This window comes from Eptatretus burgeri, chromosome 10 (genome assembly GCF_056783735.1).
Source record: "Eptatretus burgeri isolate ZD-2024b chromosome 10, Ebu_testis_v1, whole genome shotgun sequence".
Classification (NCBI taxonomy): Eukaryota; Metazoa; Chordata; class Myxini; order Myxiniformes; family Myxinidae; genus Eptatretus; species Eptatretus burgeri.
In genome coordinates, this window is record NC_140970.1 from 60631262 (window position 1) to 60651280 (window position 20019).

The 20019-nt window shown below is 42.0% G+C and overlaps 1 protein-coding gene across 7 annotated transcripts in view; it reads right to left on the reverse strand.

Annotated features, from left to right (window-relative positions):
- The window catches only part of LOC147018676 (dachshund homolog 1-like), a 100348-nt gene that overhangs the window by 56158 nt on the left and 24171 nt on the right, over positions 1–20019 (reverse strand). The gene's annotated exons all lie outside the window — the stretch shown is intronic.

Sequence of the window (20019 nt, forward strand, 5' to 3'; positions counted from 1 at the left end):
AAGAACCTTAATTCATCATTAAATATCAATACCTTTTCTTGAACAAGATGAAATATTGCTGATTGTTCTGTTGGAATGAGCCCTGCTTTGGTTTTTGAATCCGCTGAATATTCATTGTTTTGAACAGCATTCACAATATAATCAGGGGTTGATTAATCTCTTCCAGTTGTTGAAATAATTCTTCATCATGATATTCTAATTCTCCAATATGCTCTAATTCTTCCTCCGTCATTTGACTGAAATCTTTTAACATTTGAAGTTTTTTAGGAGTATATTCTACTGTGGGAACTGTGGAAACATCTTTCATTTTTTCTTGGGAAGTTTTTAAAAGTGGTTTAAAAAATTTCTCTTGTTTTCTTTCAAATGCTTCTTCGCCCGTTAGTTTCTGTCTGCGTTTCTTCTTTATGTCTTCCTGCTGTTTTACAACTTTTGAAACCAACTCTTGATGTTCCCTAAATCTTCTTGCTCTTTCTTTCGCATCCATTTATTTATTGAAAAATATCATTTAATATCTCATCTTGTTTCACAACAATATATTTATATTTTTCAGTCATGTGTTTCATGTAATCCCCAAATTCCTTTTAACTACATAATGTAGAACAATTGTCTCTCCAAAAATTGTTTATATCCATTGAATTTAACTTGAATAAAATAAAAGTATTAGCATTGTTTCTGATGGAACGACGAGGAAGCTGAAAGTACGATTGACTAAGATAAATACAATTACAAGAAGAATGTCTCCCTCTTGTGTAGTAGCTGTCCATTACCGTTTGGTTTCTCTCATTAACACAATCATCAAAGATAACGAGGTTCTTTTTGGATTTATCCAAATCTTGGGGAGACGGTATATCATCCGTATTATCACTCAGAATACAAGTTATCGGTTTTGATTTCTTTTTACATCTCTGTGTATCACAAAATAGTTGTATTATATCTTCAATGTTAAAATCATTTAGGTTTTTTTGAAGTTTAAATAAACCGATTATATCTTCTTTTTGAAGACCAGCATTAAAACCTTGTGAGAGTAGTTGATACTCTGGTTGAAAACTCGACTTTGTGAAAATTATTAAATTATCATAATCTAAAAAGTTGGGAGTGAGGAGCATCTTTAAAAGTAAGCAGGTTTTTCCACATCCACTTGAACCAACTATGAGGCATCTTAATGAATTTGGGAGATTTTTATGGTTGTCAAATTTTATCTTATTTTCCCAAATGGGTAAAAAATCATTCATTTATATATTTGGAAAAAGGTTATTTAATTTATTATTGGCTTTTTTCGAAATTCTATATTTTATCCTAAGTTCAGGTTTAATTTCAAGATAATCCATTATTTTATTTATGCAATATCTTGTGTTGATATTTCCCTGAAAATCACATCCATGAATAATATATAACAACAATCCTTTGAACATTTCTCTAATACGTTCAGTTTCTTCCCTTGTAAGGAAAGGTGTGTTCTCACCCTCGTACTTTACATTCATTTCTCTAATCAATCTTGTAAAGTAATTCATTTTTGGTGAAAATCTAAAAGAATTATTTTCCTTTTTATATTTTTGATTATCATTAATTAGAAGATAATCACAGAATATACATTGTTTATAGGCTTTTGACTCTGTGTTTAATCCCCGTCTTTCACACGCAGGACAATTCTCAAATTTGTCATATGGAGAATCATGGAATTCAAGAGGCTCAAAATCGAGTAAACTATTCATATTTATAAAGTAAAACTTTACTTAAACTGAAATTCATCTTCGATATCATCTTCGATACTTTCAGAATCATCTATACTTTCATAACTATCATTTGAACACAAACTCTCGGTGTCATAACTATCGTTTGAATGCAAACTCTCGGTATCATAATCACTCTCATAATCTTCAAAATCTTCAGTTGAATATTGGCTCATTTAATTAGTAGAAAAAACATTACCATCGATATCGATATACATTTTTTCATTAACAGATTCAACTGCTACATTTTTTATATTAAAGGTAATTTTAAAATGATCCTTAACTACAATTGAACGAAATGTCATTTCACCTGATATATTAACATCCTTTATTTCATCAGGATTTATATCTTTAGGGTTGTTGAAAAAAATACAAATTTCTCCTTGCATATTACAGATGGTCTTATCTTTTCTTTCTAAAGCTTCATCCATAAGGTTTTTATTTTTTGATACCTTTTCTTGTTTCATTGCTTTTTCTAATTTTGAATATATTGCCAGAAGGAGAGGAGAAACTTTTGTTAGAGATACCTTAATTGATGTTCTTCCAGGTATACTAAAAGCCCTTCCACTGAAGTAAATTGAAGAACTCATCATATCCACCATAATTGTTTTTATCCAATAGTTGTTATATTTATCTTTGTTCAATTTTACATCCTTGACATATTTCTCAGTATCTTTAACAAATGAAGAGATTGATTGAAACTTGTCTTTTGTGTCTTGAAACATTGTATTTATTAAGTGAAAAAGTTGGAGGATAAAATGGTTTTAAGCACAGATTCACCTGTAAAATAAACTAAATTTTCATCAAGAAAATTTTAGTTTAAGCACAGATTCACCTGTAAAATAAATGAAATTTTCATCAAGAAAATTTTAGTTTAAGCACAGATTCACCTGTAAAATAAATGAAATTTTCATCAAGAAAACTTTAGTTTAAGCACAGATTCACCTGTAAAATAAATGAAATTTTCATCAAGAAAACTTTAGTTTAAGCACAGATTCACCTGTAAAATAAACGAAATTTTCATCAAGAAAATTTTAGTTTAAGCAAAGTTTTATTATATAAATATGGTGAATACAACGTACTGCGATGTTTGTAATCACGAATATAAACATTATAGAAAACACCTCCGAACCAACAAACACACATTTAATCTATTTCATAAAATATCTCCTCTTGAGTTGGAAAGAAAACATTGTGAGATCTGCTCAAAGGATGTTTTGAAGAGTAGTTATAATAGGCATCTTCAATCACAAAAACACAAGAAAAATGAGTTTAAAGTAAAGGGAGACTATTATATTGAAAACACTGATGGGGCATTTAAAGGGCATATAAAAATAAGGATTTTTCAATTTGGAGAACCCGGTCCATCATCAATAGTTGAATCAATTGAAATAGTGAAACCTGATGTTGAAAAATTTATTAAAAAGACATTAAAAGAAATGAAAACTTTAAAGTTTTATATGGGAGTGAAAATGAATATGAAAAGACAAGATGAAGAACAAACTCCTTATATGAGAACAGATCTTCATTTTATAACATCATTTCAAGATTTTTTGAATAGTGGGGTTTATGAAGAACTATCAAGACAAGAGGAGGATGTTGATAATACAGTGGTAGGAAGTGGATTCAATATTAAAAAAATCATCTTTTTAGATATACACATTCTAAAATCAAACCCTCTTAAAGCTTCTTCTTATATTGAATTACCAAAAGAAATAAAACGAAAGAAGGCAGTTGTCAATATTAAGAATAATGATAATAAATGTTTTCTCTGGTCTGTTCTTGCTCACTTACATCCACCAAAATGTAATTCAGAAAGAGTAAAACAATATATGAAATATGAGAATACCTTGGACATTAAAGATTTTAATTTCCCAATGCCACTAACAGATATTCCTAAATTTGAGAAAAAGAATAATCTTTCTATTAATGTATATGGATTAACGGATACAAACAAAGTTCAAATATTAAAAATTTCAAACAACTATAAAAATGAAGAAACACACATTGATCTTTTATATTTTAGTGTTGGAAAGAATTCACATTACACATACATCAATAATTTATCTAGATTAATCTCTTCTCAGGTATTCAGAACAGCAAACAAAATATATCCTTGTAAGTGATGTCTTAATTCATTTCATACAAAAGAACGATTAGAACAACATTCAAAATATTGTAGTAATCATAAATCAGCTGTAATTACAATGCCTAAACCTGGTGAAAAGATTTCTTTTGAAGATTATAATAAATCTATCATGCACCCATTTGTGATATACGCTGATTTTGAATGTATCCTTAAAAAGATAAATACTGCTTCTCCTAATCCAAAAGAACCATATACAAATAAATATCAAAAACATATACATTGTGCTCAAAGTTTATTGTGGTTTCTGTTATTTCTGTGTATTATCCTTGTGGTTTCTGTTATTATATCAAATCATCTGTTGGAGAAAAGTATAATAAACTTGAACAGTATAGTGGAAAAAATGCCTCACAAGAGTTTGTAAAACGATAAGAAAAGGATTGTATAAGACTAACTAAATTAATGAAAGAAACAAATGAACCGATGAAATTAACCATAGAAGAAAAATTAGAATTTAGAAAGAACAATATCTGTCATATTTGTGAGGAGGAAATTGAGGAGCCTAAAGTTAAGGATCATTGTCATCTTACTGGTAAATATAGAGGTCCCGCTCATTCCTGTTGTAATCTTAATTATAAATTACCTTCTTTTATTCCAGTCTTTCTTCACAACAGCGCCAACTATGATACACATATATTGATAAATGAACTTTCAAAAACGCCAGGGAATATTTCTGCCATAACAAACACAAGTCAAAAGTATATTTCATTTACAAAAATGATACTCACAAAACCTATAACTCGTATTCGGTTTCTTGATTCTTACAAGTTTATGGGAACACCACTAGCCAACCTCGCATCAAATCTAAGCTCCACGGGCTCTTTTCCAAATCTTAATTCATTCTTTCCAAAAGAGGAAATTCTAACTAAAGAGGAAATTCAGATTAAAGAGAGAATTCAAAGTAAAGAGGAAATTCTAATTAATGAGGAAATTAATGAAGAAATTCTTACTGAAGATGAAATTCTAATTATACAGAAAATTCGAACAAAGAATGAACTTCTAACTAAAGAGGAAATTCTGATTATAGATGAAATTCTGATTAAAGAGGGAATTCTAACTAGAGAGGAAATTGAAACAAGGAATGAAATTCAAAGTAAAGAGAAAATTCTTACAAGTAAGGGAATTTATCCTTATGGTTATATGGATTCATTTATGAGATTTAAAGAAACACAACTTCCTTCAAAAGAAAGTTTCTATAATAACCTTTATGAAGAAGAGATAAGTGATAAGGAATATAAACACGCACAAGAAATTTGGAAAATATTTAAGATAAAGAACCTTGGAGAATATCATGATTTGTATCTAAAAACAGATGTTTTATTGTTAGCTGATGTGTTTGAAGCTTTTAGATCACTCTGTCATAATAAAAATTGTTATGGATTAGATCCTGCCCATTATTTCACAGCTCCTGGTTTAGCTTGGAGTGCAATGTTGAAAATGACAAAACAAGATATAGATTTAATCAGTGATGTTGATATGCTTTTGATGATTGAGAAGTCCAAGAGAGGTGGAATATCACAAGTATGTTCAAAAAGATATGCTAAAGCAAATAATAAATATCTTCCAAATTATGATAGTGAAAAAGATAGTAATTATTTGATGTATTTTGATGCTAATAATTTGTATGGATGGGCAATGTCTCAATCTCTGCCTTATGGTAAATTAGAGTGGGTGGAAGAAAAGGATTATGAAAAGGCTTTGATGAATATTGTTAATTCTTCTCAAGAGGAATTGAATGACAAAGAAGAAGGTTATTATTTTGAAGTTGATTTGAAGTACCCGAGTGATCTTCATAATAAGCATAAAGACCTTCCTTTTGCATGTGAGAAAGAAACCCCAAAGAAAGAATGGTTCAGTGATTATCATAAAAGTTTTAATATTAAAGGCAAATCAACAGAAAAGTTATTAACAACATTCTATGATAAAGAGGGATATGTTTTGCATCAAAGGAACTTGAGACAATATTTATCTGCTGGGTTGAGAGTAGCTAAAATTCATAGAGTTTTAAAATTTAAACAAAGTCCTTGGATGAAAAAGTATATTAAATTCAATACAGATATGAGAACAAATACAAAAGTATAATTTGAAGGGGAATTCTATAAATTGATGAATAATGCTGTCTTTGGAAAGACAATGGAGAATGTTAGAAACAGGCAAAACATTAGATTTGCAACATCTTGGAAAGAAGCTTCTAGATTGATAAATAAACCAAGTTTTGAGAGAGAAGAGGTTTTTTCAGAGAACTTTTCTGCTATTCATATGAAAAAGGAAAGTATTGTCATGGATAAACCAATTTATATTGGAACAGCAGTTCTTGATTTATCAAAGATATTGATGTATGATTATTTGTATAATGATTTAAAGAAAGAGTATGGTGAAAATGTTTCATTGTTGTATATGGACACTGATAGTTTTATTCTAGATATAAAAACTGACGATGTTTATAAAGATATGAAGAAAAACATTGGAGTATATGATACAAGTAATTTTAGTAAGAAGAGTGAGTTATTTTCAAAAAAGAATGAAAAGGTTATTGGCAAGTTTAAGGATGAGTTGGGTGGAAAAGTAATGAGTGAGTTTATTGGATTGAGAGCAAAGGCATATGCTTATAAGTATGGTGATCAGATTGATAAAAGGTTAAAGGGAATAAAGAAATATGTAATAAAGAAATCAATAACTTTTAGAAATTATTATAATTGTTTGATGAATAAGAAAGAAGAATATAGGAAAATGAATACAATAAGAAGTTATAAACATAAGATATATCGTGAAGAAGTAAATAAAAAGGCATTAGGAGCCTTTGATGATAAGAGATTTATTTTAGATAATGGAATAGATTGTGTTCCATATGGATATTGTATGATAGAGTGTATAAAATAGATTGTGTTCCATATGGGTATTGTATGATAGAGTGAATAGAATAGATTGTGTTCCATATGGACACAAGTTTTAACGATGGGAAGATGGGTTAGGGTTTTTAAGGGCGACCGCCGCGTTTTTCACAATATATAAATGGTCGAACCAAGTATTAGTCAAACTAAAGAGTGGAGAAAATCTCAGTCTTGGTATATAAATGGAAAACATAATGAATGTGAAAAATATCAAATAAGTCTTATTGAAAAAATATCTAAAACAAAGGTATATAAAACAAATATGCGAATCAATTTAAAAACCAATAAGTTAGAGGATGTAAAGAAAATAATAAATATGTTTGAATGGACTGAAAAATTTGATGGTTATCAATTGAACAATGGAAAAATAATTTACTACAATATCAAAATGATATGCAACTCAGGAGGTGGTCAGATGAGATCATTAAGAGAAGTTTATCATTTCGTAATGGCACAAAAGGGGTATCTTAAAAAATATAAAGATTCAAATGTTTTGTTTTTCAATATTTTAGATGGGGATTATTGTGCAAAGAAAATTAAACTATTGAAGGAATTTGAGAATGAACAAATGTTTATAGGTTCAATGAGTGAGCTAAACAATATGCATTGGTTATTTGATAAAGAGTGCCCCGAGGCTTTGACGTTTCAGATATTTCTTTAGAATCACCTTTAACAAATCTTTATCTTGTTGTATGGGTTATTTGAATAGAGAGTGCCCCGAGGCTTCGACGTTTCAGATATTTCTTTAGAATCACCTTTAACAAATCTTTATCTTGTTGTATGGGCTATTTGAATAGAGAGCCCCTAGGTTAAAAGGGGAAATAAAAAAATGACCGTTTTTACAGCCATTTTTCCCTGCTGTGCAGGGGTTTGGCTTTTTCTTGAGGCAATGTTTTATGGCCGGATGCCCTTCCTGACGCCAACCCTGGTCGCCTCTTACAACACACAGGGATATGGTACACCTATTCTAACCGGGGCATACACCGGGACCAGTACACTGGCACTCATTTCGCCGACCTCGGAAGGATGGCAGGCTGAGTCAACCCCCTGGTGTTAATTCAGCAGCCAACGGGGCTTGAACTCAGGACCCTGGGATCCCAAGCCGCCACCCTAACCACTAAGCCAACACCAGGCTCCAGGTTAAAAGGGGAGACAAATAAATATACCTTGGGCTAAAAAGGGGATTTATTTTTTTAGGGGAAAAAAAAGAAAAATTTCATGGCTGAAAATCCCCCATTCATTTACATGGGGAAAAGTGAGCCAGAACCAGTATTCTTACCCTACTCATGTGAACCTGGCAGGCTTGGTGATTTATGTAATGGATGTCTGCCATTGGAAAGACAATGCTGTCATTCCCAACAATCAAGCAGACTTCCCAGAGGGAGACACCAGATCTGATGTGGGTGCTTCTTAACACCAATGGGAAGATCATATATGGGGCTTGTCAATGCACAGGGTCAGTTTAAAATGATGACATTGTTGCGAATTCGCGCCCGCCGGCGTGCGATCGGCCGCTCGACTCCAATGGTGGCCGCCTCGCCCACTGGAACGGACAATTCAGTCGAGACCCTCTTGGAACAACGCCGGGAGCTAGTCACGGGTGGGGGTTTAACCTCACCACGATCGTGCCAATTGCCCACCCGCGCAGAATAGGGTCGCTCGCCAAATTCGACCTACCTAAGTACCTGCGCGAGTGGTCGACCGGGCGATCGTACCACGCCACAGGCCGACTCCGGACATGCACCGCTTAAGCGGTCCGTTCCATGCTACAGTGATAACCGAGCGGTTACGTCGGCCCTGACGGTTCCGATTAATTATCTGGGTTCTTGAAACCCGCTACGAGCCTCTTACGTGAAGCAGGATGGAGAGTCAATAAAAGGAAAGGAGACGAAGCGAAGCGGGAACAATTACACAAGCACGTTTAATAGCACACGCAGACCAGCACGGAAGGCACATATTTACAGTCACAATAGTCATGTACAATAAAGCAAAAGCAAGTCAAGAAATGGCACGTATACACAATCACAGGCAAAAGAGATGTCCCGACTAAACCCGACACACGGCAACACTTAACCAGTACTACTTTAAGGACAGGCGCCACCCACATTTACACCGAACCCAAAGGAAAAGAGAAAGTTGCGACTTCCCTGCACGCGTCGTCCAGCGTCGCGTCCTTGACCTCGAATCCGAGCTTCCCCCGATGTGGTCTGCGACTCGCGCCGGCACGTGTAGCTGCTCTGCGCCACGAACGGGGCTTCCGGCACCTGGCAGAAGGCTCGCCCTCTCCCACTGTAGACGGCGACAGGGCTCAGGACGAGGATGCGCCAACTTGACTCCCTCCAGCTGGACTCGTAGGAGAACTCTCTGAAGAACTCGTGGATGAACGAACCACCAACAGCAACAACCACACGCAGACGAGCAAAGCAGAAGAGGAGGAGGAAGCGAGTGGAGGAAGAGCGAGAGGAAGAGAGAGAGGAGGACGAGAGAGAGCGCGCCCCGCCCGTGTCTGTCTTTTATAGCGCGGGGCTCCGCCCTTCGCTCCGCCCCGTTTTCGGCTCCACCCTCTCTCAAGAGGGCTCTCGAAAAGGGGTGTTCCTTCACCCCGACCGCCTCACGCTGTTCCTCACGCGAGTTGCCCTTCCCCCTTCCCTCACACCAAGCGCGGGGAAGAATGACAGGAAAAGCCCACCAGCATCGTTGGCGGTTTTTGTTTGTTTGAAATAAAAGATAGAGAAAGAAAAACGACTAACTGGAGGATCGTAGCCCGAATGGATCACATAAATTCCCTCTATACAACGGGTTTGGGCTAACTACACATGTACCTATCGAGATATCTTCATCTGAGGGCCCTTTATGGTGTAATGCGAATTTCCACAGCCGTAACACTACCCCCTCCCCTTTTTACAGACTTGTCCCGAGTCGTCAAATTTTCATGTGCCATTATGTGTAGTTCTCCCCTAGTACGTTTTACCTTCGGATCCCTGAGTGCAACATTCAGTGTATTCGTGTTCCCAAAATAAATGACCTGAGGGCTGAGTAACTAACTAACAAACCCACTCATACGGACGACTTAAATAAAATTGCCGGCGCTAGACAGACATGCCGGGGGCGCACTCATATTTACAGTACATCTTAACAACTTATAAATTTTACATGAACCATGGCCCAGGATCAATGGACTCTGCAAACAGAAAAACAAAAGTCAACCGGCGCACGGGCCGCCACTGCAGGCCCGTGGTGTAGCTGCCAACAGGACAGTCCTTGCAGCTTCGCGACGATCCTGGCGCACATGGCAATGAACAAGGGGGGGGGGGATCAAAACAGAACGGGGCTGGTGAACATGGGCAGTGGGCATGGCATGGCAAAGGTGAGCAGACAAACACAGCCTGCAGAACAAGGCCGTTGCAGGCAAACACAGCTGGCAGACGATCCGACCGGCACAGGCCTTGAAGTAACACAGCCAGCCGATGAAGTTGGCCAGCCTTTGCCTTTCAGTGGAGGTTGGTGGAGGGAGTGCGGTGGTGCTGGCCACTCCGAAGGCGGGATCGGACCTACCTACCCATCTCCCTCCCAACCTATCGCCTTTGCCTGTCACTGTCCATACCCACTCCCTTAATTTGTCAAAAACCAATTTAGCCCCAACTTATTTTTTTGTTTTTATTTTTATTTTTTACTTCCCCTCTATAAATCATCCCCTAACCCCCTTTATCGTCTTTGTTCGGCTAACCTATCGTACCCTAGCCTACTACCAACCCCTATGTTCCCTTCCTGGAGGGGAATGAGGGAGGGCTAGTGTCCTGTGTCGAGGCCCAACGAAGCCTCAGGATGGCCTCCCCAGACTTCAGTGATGTTTACCCAAAGTGGGTCCAGCAGCCCACAACGAGAGCGAGGGGATGGATGGTGCGGAGGGGTACACTTCCTAATCTACCCTAACCATTAACCTCTAAACTACCCTGGGGCTTTCAACAAGCGCCTCTCGCTTAAACTATTGGTTCGAGCAACCAGAATTCCCGTCGCCTGTGTTGGTGTCCTTACAATTTCGGGCCTCGCCCCCCAATTTTCTTTCCGTGCCCTCACACGGTCTCATGGCTGGGACGCGTGGCTCCCCTTGGCAGGAACGATCCTCTGCCGATTCTCCGACGCTGGCACCCCCGGGCACTACACTGCCTCCGAGCCTACCAGCAACCTAAACACCAGGGAGTGCCCTCCCTGGCGACTCCCCTGAAACGCTCACGTGGCAGGCTGGTGCCCCAGGCCCCTTCCCTGGGTGCCCGTGCCCAATACACTGCCCACGCGGCTAATGGCGCCGCGGGCCCCCGCATCTTGCGGGCGCACCCGTGCCCACTACACTATCCCAGCCCCCCATGGGCCCTTGGCCTACCGCGTCCGACTAGCCCGGTGCCCAGGTACCCACTCAGCGATACTCACCTTTCGCAGCCACGCTCCCAGCCCGTCAACAGGGCTCCTGCACCCCTCCAAACGGGTTTCGAGCCTACTTTCCCACCAACAACAAAACGACTTCCATTTTTGTTAATTTGACTACTCCCTAACTCACTCAACACTGACCCCGGGGTCCCTTGGGTGGGAGTCACTCCTCCCCCCCAATCACTCATCGCACCATGCATTCCACATTCGCTCCATTCACACAGACCCGCTGGCCTCACTCACTCACCATGTCTCCACCTCACTACTCTTCAACACACACATCGCTGATCTCTGCAATCCTGCTGACTACATCCCCTAACTAACTCGTGCTCCCACGTCATCCCTTACACTATAGCACGTTCCTTTTATCCTACGTAGCTAAGCTACGTCCCCTCTACACATCCAAAGTCTGTCTCTGTCTCCAAATAATCCCATAAATAATTTCCCCTCCTAAATCTCACCTACAAACCTTCTACCTAATCCATTCCACGGGCCCCATGAGGACTTACCCCTGCCCCATGAGACCGGTCTAACTAAGCTAACCCTTCCCCCTAACTCGTGTTCTCCTGTGCCCGGGCAGGGGGGTCTTCCACCCCATGCCCGGGAATCCTGTTCACCCGAAAGCGAGGCTTGCTATTTTTTTTTTTAAATGCGCAGCACCAGTGTGGCAACTCGCAGCCACGCTCCTTTGGCGTGACGTCATGGCAGCTGTTCGCGTCCCTCGTCCCTCTTGGACGGTACCATCCGGCAGGGATTAACCCTCCTGCCGGATTCCAATCACACACGCAGCCATGACGCCACCCTGCGCATAAAAAAAACACAAGCCCCACGTCTCGAGGGGTTCCCCACGTGAACACATGTGCTCTGCCCCTTTGGAGCTTCACACACCCGCCCGCGTGGAGAACCCATCCAGTCCAAATCCGTTGTCCTGCCTAAACTTTATCTGTCCGCGGGATCGGCAACATTTACCGCTGGCGTTTCCGGACCGGGTTTCACTCCCGCAAGCGAGCACGTGGCGGCCTCTGTGGTATCCGAGGCGCAGCGGAACATGGGGAGCGAGAGTGTAGCACTAACTCTGCTTTATTGCGCGTCCGAATGCACATCACTGCCACCCCTCGTGGGCGAGTCATGATATACGAAAACCCAATCACGTGATACAGCACACTCCTCCCCTCGTAAAATGACAATTCAAATGATGAAATGACAATTATAACATGACCAACCGAAACCAATCAACATTCAAAATCCTCCAAGTACCGCGGCCGTCTCCGAACTCTCTGAAGAACTCGTGGACGAACGAACCACCGACAGCAACAACCACACGCAGACGAGTGAAACGGAAGAGGAGGAGGAAGCGAGTGGAGGAAGAGCGAGAGGAAGAGAGAGAGGAGGAAGAGAGAGAGAGAGAGAGGAGGAAGAGAGAGAGAGAGAGAGAGAGAGAGAGAGAGAGAGAGAGAGAGAGAGAGAGAGAGAGATAGAGAGAGAGATAGAGAGAGAGAGAGAGAGAGAGAGAGAGAGAGAGAGAGAGAGAGAGAGAGAGAGAGAGAGAGAGAGAGAGAGAGAGAGAGAGAGAGAGAGAGAGAGAGAGAGAGAGAGAGAGAGAGAGAGAGAGAGAGAGAGAGAGAGAGAGAGAGAGAGAGAGAGAGAGAGAGAGAGAGAGAGAGAGAGAGAGAGAGAGAGAGAGAGAGAGAGAGAGAGAGAGCGCGCCCCGCCCGTGTCCGTCTTTTATAGCGCGGGGCTCCGCCCTTTGCTCCGCCCCGTTTTCGGTTACACCCTCCTTCGAGAGGGTTCTCGAAAAGAGGCGTTCCCTCACCCCGACTGCCTCACGCTGTGAATTCACCAATCGGCGGTGAGCTGCCCTTCCCCCTTCCCTCACACCAAGCGCGGGGAAGAATGGCGGGAAAAGTCCACCAGCATCGTTGGCGGTTTTTGTTTGTTTGAAACAAAAGATAGAGAAAGAAAAACGACTAACTGGAGGATCGCAGCCCGAATGGATCACATAAATTCCCTCTTTCCAACGGGTTTGGGCTAACTACACATGTACCTCTCGAGACATCTCACCTGAGGGCCCTTTATGGTGCAATGCAAATTTCCACAGCTGTAATAATATTTACAATTAATCCTGTTCACGAGGATGGGTGGGGGGTTGGGAGTGGGAGCTGTACGGGCTGTGAGTGCTGTTATAAATATAATAGTCGGAATTCATGGAAATTCCACTTCATGTAAAATGTGACTTTAAATCTCTCTCCAATCCCAAGTCCTCAACCACCACCTACCAATCTCGAGTCCTCAACCTACACTTCCCAACTCCAAGTCCTCAACCTCCACCTCCTGATCCCAAGTCCTCACCCTCCTCCTCCAAATCTGAAGGCATCAATCCCCTCCCCACTCCAAGGCGCCAATCTCAACTCCACCCCCAACCAGATCTCCTCAACCTGCCTTTCTAACTCTGTTCTAGTTTTGCCCTCTACTGCTCCCCCCCCCCCACCTCAAAGCCTCAACCTCCATTTCCAACTCTGTCCCATCTTTGCTTCCCCTCCCCCCCCCACCCAATCCCAAGTCCTTCTCCTCACCTTCCAGCCCTAAGGCATCAATCCCCTCCCAACTGCAAGCCTTCAATCCCACTCCCCACCCATCATGGTCGCCTGTCCAACTCAAAATCCCATGAAATATGCAGAAAAGATACATATGTGACCATGAGCAGGTCATGGCGCGTCACGGTCGCCTGTCCAGCTCACAATCCCACACAATCCTGCGAGGCAAGGATAGGATTCTTTTAGGTCTTGTCCCCCTCTTTCTGTCTCCTACTTGTGAATGTGAGGGCTATAAATTATCAGATAAGCTGAAGCGTCATAAATTATCAGATAAGCCGACGGGATTATTCGTGGGCATGGGGGATATAGTTTGTGCAGAATTTTCCTTCATTTTAGTGTTGCTTCTCTGTTGTCCCTTACCCCTCTTTAATAAACCCTGTTTTCACCATTGAAGTGTTGGTTTGGTGTGCACTCTAGAATTGGGACAAATAATCGTGGCATGAGTAAATCCACAACCGTCAGAAATTAGCGCCAAAACCTCTCGCTAGGAGGGGACAATGGGGTAGTTCCTCAAGGGTCTTTGTTTGGTCCTCATCCTTTTCAACTGACGAATTTGTCGTAAGTGACAAGCTCATTGGTGTTACTGTGCATCGGAAATGAAAGTGTCGAGATTTGGCCTTTCCCAATGGATGATGTGCTGCTCAAAGAACTCTACGTTGCTAAATCAGTGACCAGGTGAAAGGTTTTACCATGTTCACCCGCATCAACATTTACAATATATATATATATATATATATATATATATATATATATATATATATATATATATATATATATATATATATATATATATATATATATATATATTTGGGTGGTGCAAAAAAAAAGCACAAGGCTGCCCCCATTACATATTGTTACGAATTTACCACCCGCCCGGCGTGCGAACAGCCGCTTTAGCCAATGGCGGCCGTCTCGCCGACTGGACGGACAATTCAGTCGCGAATTTTCGGAACAACGCCGAAAACCAGTCACGGGTGTGCTCCAAGCGCACACCACGGCCTAGTCAATATTGTACCCGCGCGAGACAGGGTCAATCGCCGAATTAATCGATATACCTTAGTATTCGTGCGGGCAGACAACTGAGAGACCGTACCTCAGCGAGGCCTGCTCGGACACGAACCGCTTAAACGGTTCGTTCCGTTCTGGGATAACCGAGCGGTGTATTATCGCGAGACCTCGCTGGACCCAATTCTTTTATCAGCTATTAAAAAGCCCGCTATTATTCCGAGAGTAATACAACGGTTCGATGGGGAAAGAGGACACAACAAACGGGTTAACATTCATACAAGGACATTTGTTTATAATGCACACGTAAACAAACAATCATGCAATGGATGCAAAACACGCTTGCAGTTATTCAATGGATGTGGGTAGGGACAAGACACGAACAAGGCAAAGCACTACAACCGTCTATTATTATTATTATTTACAAGCACTTACACAGTTCTACTTGCGGGACATGGCGCCACAACATTCACTCAAAGAAACAGGGAAAAGACCACCCTCAGAGAAAAGGGGGTCAGACTGGACCCGTAGGCCTTTATTACGTGGGACTTGGCGGACCGAAGGAGTCCCACGAGACTGTTGCAGGTTACCTCCACCCTCGTGGTGCCTCAATGTGGCAACCCGCGATGCTCTTTCCCCACAGCAGCTAGCGTAGCCGCGGTTGCGCCCAGGCCTTGCCAGGCGGCCGGATGTCGGGCCTCAGCCGGCGATGCGCTGAGAGGAACGAACGGGTTTGGATGCTCTTTCAAAGTTGATGCTCTTTGTAAGAACCCGTCCGTTCCTCCGCGACGCTCGGACTGTCCCAAAGCCCGATCACCTCAGACCGTTTGGCGCTGGCTGGCGAGCTCTCTCCAGCTCTTCCCACACGAACGCGCAGATCTACCCGGCACTGCAGGCTTAGCCACGCTCTTCGCCTCGCGCGTCCTCCGCTCTCCTGGACTTCGCCCCGCCTGTGTTCTTCCAGCTCCAGGCTTCTCCGACCGCCTCCAGACTCCTCCGACGACTCAGACTTCAAACTGGCGCTCCATTTGGCCTTTTATAGGGTTGGTGAGATGAGATCTGACCTCCGCTCTCTGACCTCTGACCTCCACAGGCTCCGCCCTTTTTCTCCTGTGATCCGATTTCCGACGTGAAGCTTCCACAGAGCGGACGTGCGCGAAATCACCCCAACTTGCTCGGAGAGCGGACGTGCGTGAAATCACCGTCACTGGTGCCAACTAAGAAACCCCCGCGTCTGTTTGCAGCGACGCTGTTCGCTGGCGACTCGCCGCGGCTGGTGCAAAGATGGCGGCGTTTGGGGAGATGAAGGTGAGGCGATGTTATTCGGGTGGGGGAGATGCGGTTTAGGAGATGTCGTCGTTATGAAGGCGGTGTGGAGAGGGTGGTTGGTGGTTGACTGGTGGTTGGTGGGTGGCATGGAGAAGGTGGTTGGTGGGTGGGGTGGAGAAGGTGGTTGGTGGGTGGCATGGAGAAGGTGGTTGGTGGGTGGCATGGAGAAGGTGGTTGGTGGGTGGCGTGGAGAAGGTGGTTGGTGGGTGGCGTGGAGAAGGTGGTTGGTGGGTGGCATGGTGAAGGTGGTTGGTGGGTGGCGTGGAGAAGGTGGTTGGTCGTTGGCCTTGTGGTTGGTCCAAAATAACGATAGTAAAAGAAAAACGGCTAACTGAAGATCACAGCCCGGGTGACAAGAATAATTCCCATTAAACAACGGTGGGGAAATCTAACTGAACACGGACTTATTGGCATAACTGAACTAAGGACCTATATGGTGTTCTGCGAATTTCCACAGCTGTAACAATATCAAAAAATAAGTCTGCATGCAAAAAATTGGACAAATTGGACAACATTTAGAGGTTGCTACCATTTGCATATTTTTTTTCTTTTTTGCATTTGAAACCAAAAAAAATGAAATTTTTCAATGCTTTCCTTCAAAATCCAAAGAGTTGACAGCACTATCATGAACAAATGAATTAGAACTCTTCAGTGTCATCATGGGTAATACAACAGCACTGAAGCCTCATTTATCTGATTTAAAAGAAACACCATCACAACCATTATTTATTGATCTTCAGAGCCACCTTTGTGTGCTCCTTGAACAGGAAAGTCTTCAGTGAGTTGATGGCCATGGCCATCCACTGCATGTTGTGCATCATGTTGGGTGTGCAGAAGCAAGGCTCTCCATCAGAGGATCCCCAAGGAAAAATGTGGCAGAGCTGAAGCAGCTATCCATAGTCCTCTCATGGGGTCTGGCTCTTAACTGGTCCACGTAGAATGATGTCATCTCCTGTCGCAGGCCATCCGGATTGCCAATGAAGAGCTTGTCACCAGCAAGCCAGAAGTTAGCCTTGTTGATGTAGGCCAGCTCTTCTGGAGCATTTGAAGAGCCCCATCTCAGGTCCATTGGTTGCCCCCAGGGCGATGGAGACCATGTCAGACATCATCACTTCAAACTCGTGATAGCGGCACGCAATTCAGACAAGTTCCTTGTCCAGAGCCTTCTCAATGAGGGTGCAGATGCACATTCTCAGCCCGGTGTTGGGGCTGTCATGTCTAAGACCAGTCCCTGGACCATAGGCTTGAGCTTAAAGGTCCTCCAGCATGCAGTACCGAGTGCCACTCCTCAACAACACGGATACAATAGCTTATAATGAACCTGAAACACACACGACCATGATCAAACGACTCTCCAGGGCATTTGCACTGTCAATGGGGAGCGATGCACGCTGCCCCCACGTCAAGTTGGGAACTCCACTCCAAGGCCTGTCTCGAGGATGAATGAAACACTTTTGGCCATGCGGGTGCGTGGAGGAAGTGACACTGGCAAGGTCTGGGACCAATGAGCCGGGCATGTTCCAAAAGAGGTCGGCGGGGATTGGCCTTTGTGCGACATGGCCGCGCCAGCTGGGACATGGACTAAGCCCTGTTTGGAGGCATATAAATATCCCGCCGGTGGCTTTGAACAGCTCGGCTCGGCTCTAGTGCTCATTGGGAATCTCTCTCTGGCCTTGAACACTCTCTCTCTCTCTCTCTCTGGACAATCTTGTTCTGGTGTGCTAACAGAGGCTGCTTTTGATTTCAACAAGTTTCCATACACAAAAAACTGAGTTTCAACCACAGACAGTCACAAAACCTCCCCCATGTTTAACAGTCAGCAGCAAACATTGCTTGTCGTCACGTTCTCCGGGTCTTCAGCATATGAACTGGCATCTCTTCAATCCAAAAAGTTCAAACCTTGATTAATCAGACCAGAGTACCCAATTACATTGTTCGATGACCAATCTTGGTGTTTATTTGCAAACTTCAGTCTTTTCACTCTATTCTGTGGTCTTAGCAATGATTTCTTTGATATAACTCTGCTATGGAGACCTGCTGCAATCGGCCTTCTATGCATCGTGATGGACGAGATGTTAATGTTCAGGTCTGCCCTCATTTAATTTGTCAGCTGCTCACTTGATTTTTTTTTCCGATCATGTAAGCTGAGCAACTTGAAGTGCTTGTCTTGCCTTGGGGAGGTTCTTGTGGGTCTTCTTGGCCTTTTCTTGTGTTGGACTGAGCCAGTTTCTTTATCTGATAGATGTCATACATCAACTCAGTAACAGTTGTTCAGCACATTAACCATGCCACATCATCATTCCATACAAGTGAGAGATCATCCTTTTGCTAAATGAAACACCATCTAAAATAGCTCTCTCCAGAGATCGGCAAAACATTGCTTTTTTTCTAAATGCATAGACAGACTAAATTTGCAGTCCTGAGCGAGACTTCATTTTTGCTGGAATTCATTTTTGGGGTGTGGGTTATCATACTAAAATGTGCAATTTGGTATCTGTCTGTCAATGCATTCGGGTGTTACTTATCCAATCTCAAACAAACTAGCCAGGGGGACTAAGGGGCATACGATGGAGGTTGTAGCGACTTTATTCCGCCCCCCACCCTCACTCCACCAGATAATTTTCTGTGATTCAGCAGCCATATTGTTTATTTAAATGACCGGGTACAAAGATGTCCCCGCTTTGATGCAACCCCACTTTGAGTGGACACCTGACCCTGACCCATGACATTTTTCATGATTATTAAATTGAATTTAGAATGGGATTAAAATAAATTCAATTCATATCAAATGGAAGACCAAATAGGTACAGTCCTGCATTGGAATCATCAGAAGGAACCAGAACAAGCAAAAAGCAAAGACGAAGTCATCAGGAGAAACCTGGATAGGATTCGCAATTCAGCTGATACTCTACCCTCAAAACCATCCAGACAGCCAATAGCACCTTTTTTCATAAAAAAATAAATAATAATAATAATAATAATTCAATACATTTTATAATTATGGCTGCCAGACGATGTATCCGATCAAGTTGAAATTAAAAACATGCATTCGCCATCACTACTAGATCATAATTGTGATGTTTCATATCGATTGATTAAGCAGTTCAGGAGAAAACATTATTTAATATTTTCAATGTGGCTGCCAAACCATGTGGCCTATCAATTATTCCTTGACAAACTTGGACACCCAAGGCTTGGGGAACATTTCTGTGAAGTTTCCCCTCGATCTGTCCAGCTGCTCTGGAGAGGATTTTTTTTAATGCTTTGGGGTAAATCCAATATGGCTGCCAAACCATGTGACCTATGACATCATATGTGTTTGCCTTTTGTTCCTCATGGATAGGCGGTCATACGTATAAAGTGTCGCCTTGATCTGTTCAGCCACTTCAGCGAAGAAGATTTTTGAAGGTTTAAAAAAAAACAAAAACAATATGGCTGCCGAATCAGGTGACTGATGACATCATCAAAATTTTTTCTGTCGATCATTTTATTCCCCGATGACCCTCAAAAATTTTCATGCTGATCAGATGTGGTGTTCTACACATGCAATTATGATGTCATAACGAAGGCACCTATGATGTCAAAAAAAAATCACTTTAATTCCCCATGAGGAGTACGTGCTGTTTGTCATGTTTCAATATTAATCAACGACGTGATCAACGACGCATCTGCTCGAGCGCGCTGCACCACGTGACGAGCTGTGATGCGGCGAGTGAAATATTTTATACAATCTTAAAACGTCTCCAAAACATCCGATTTTTACCAGAATTTCGACAACCGAGTGTTAAGCGTCCTAAGCGATCGCAAAAACCGAAGACAAAATTAAAATTGAAGTTAAAACGAACTAGTAATGTCGACCGAAGCAAAAATACTCTATTTCTCCGAATGAATTTACGGAA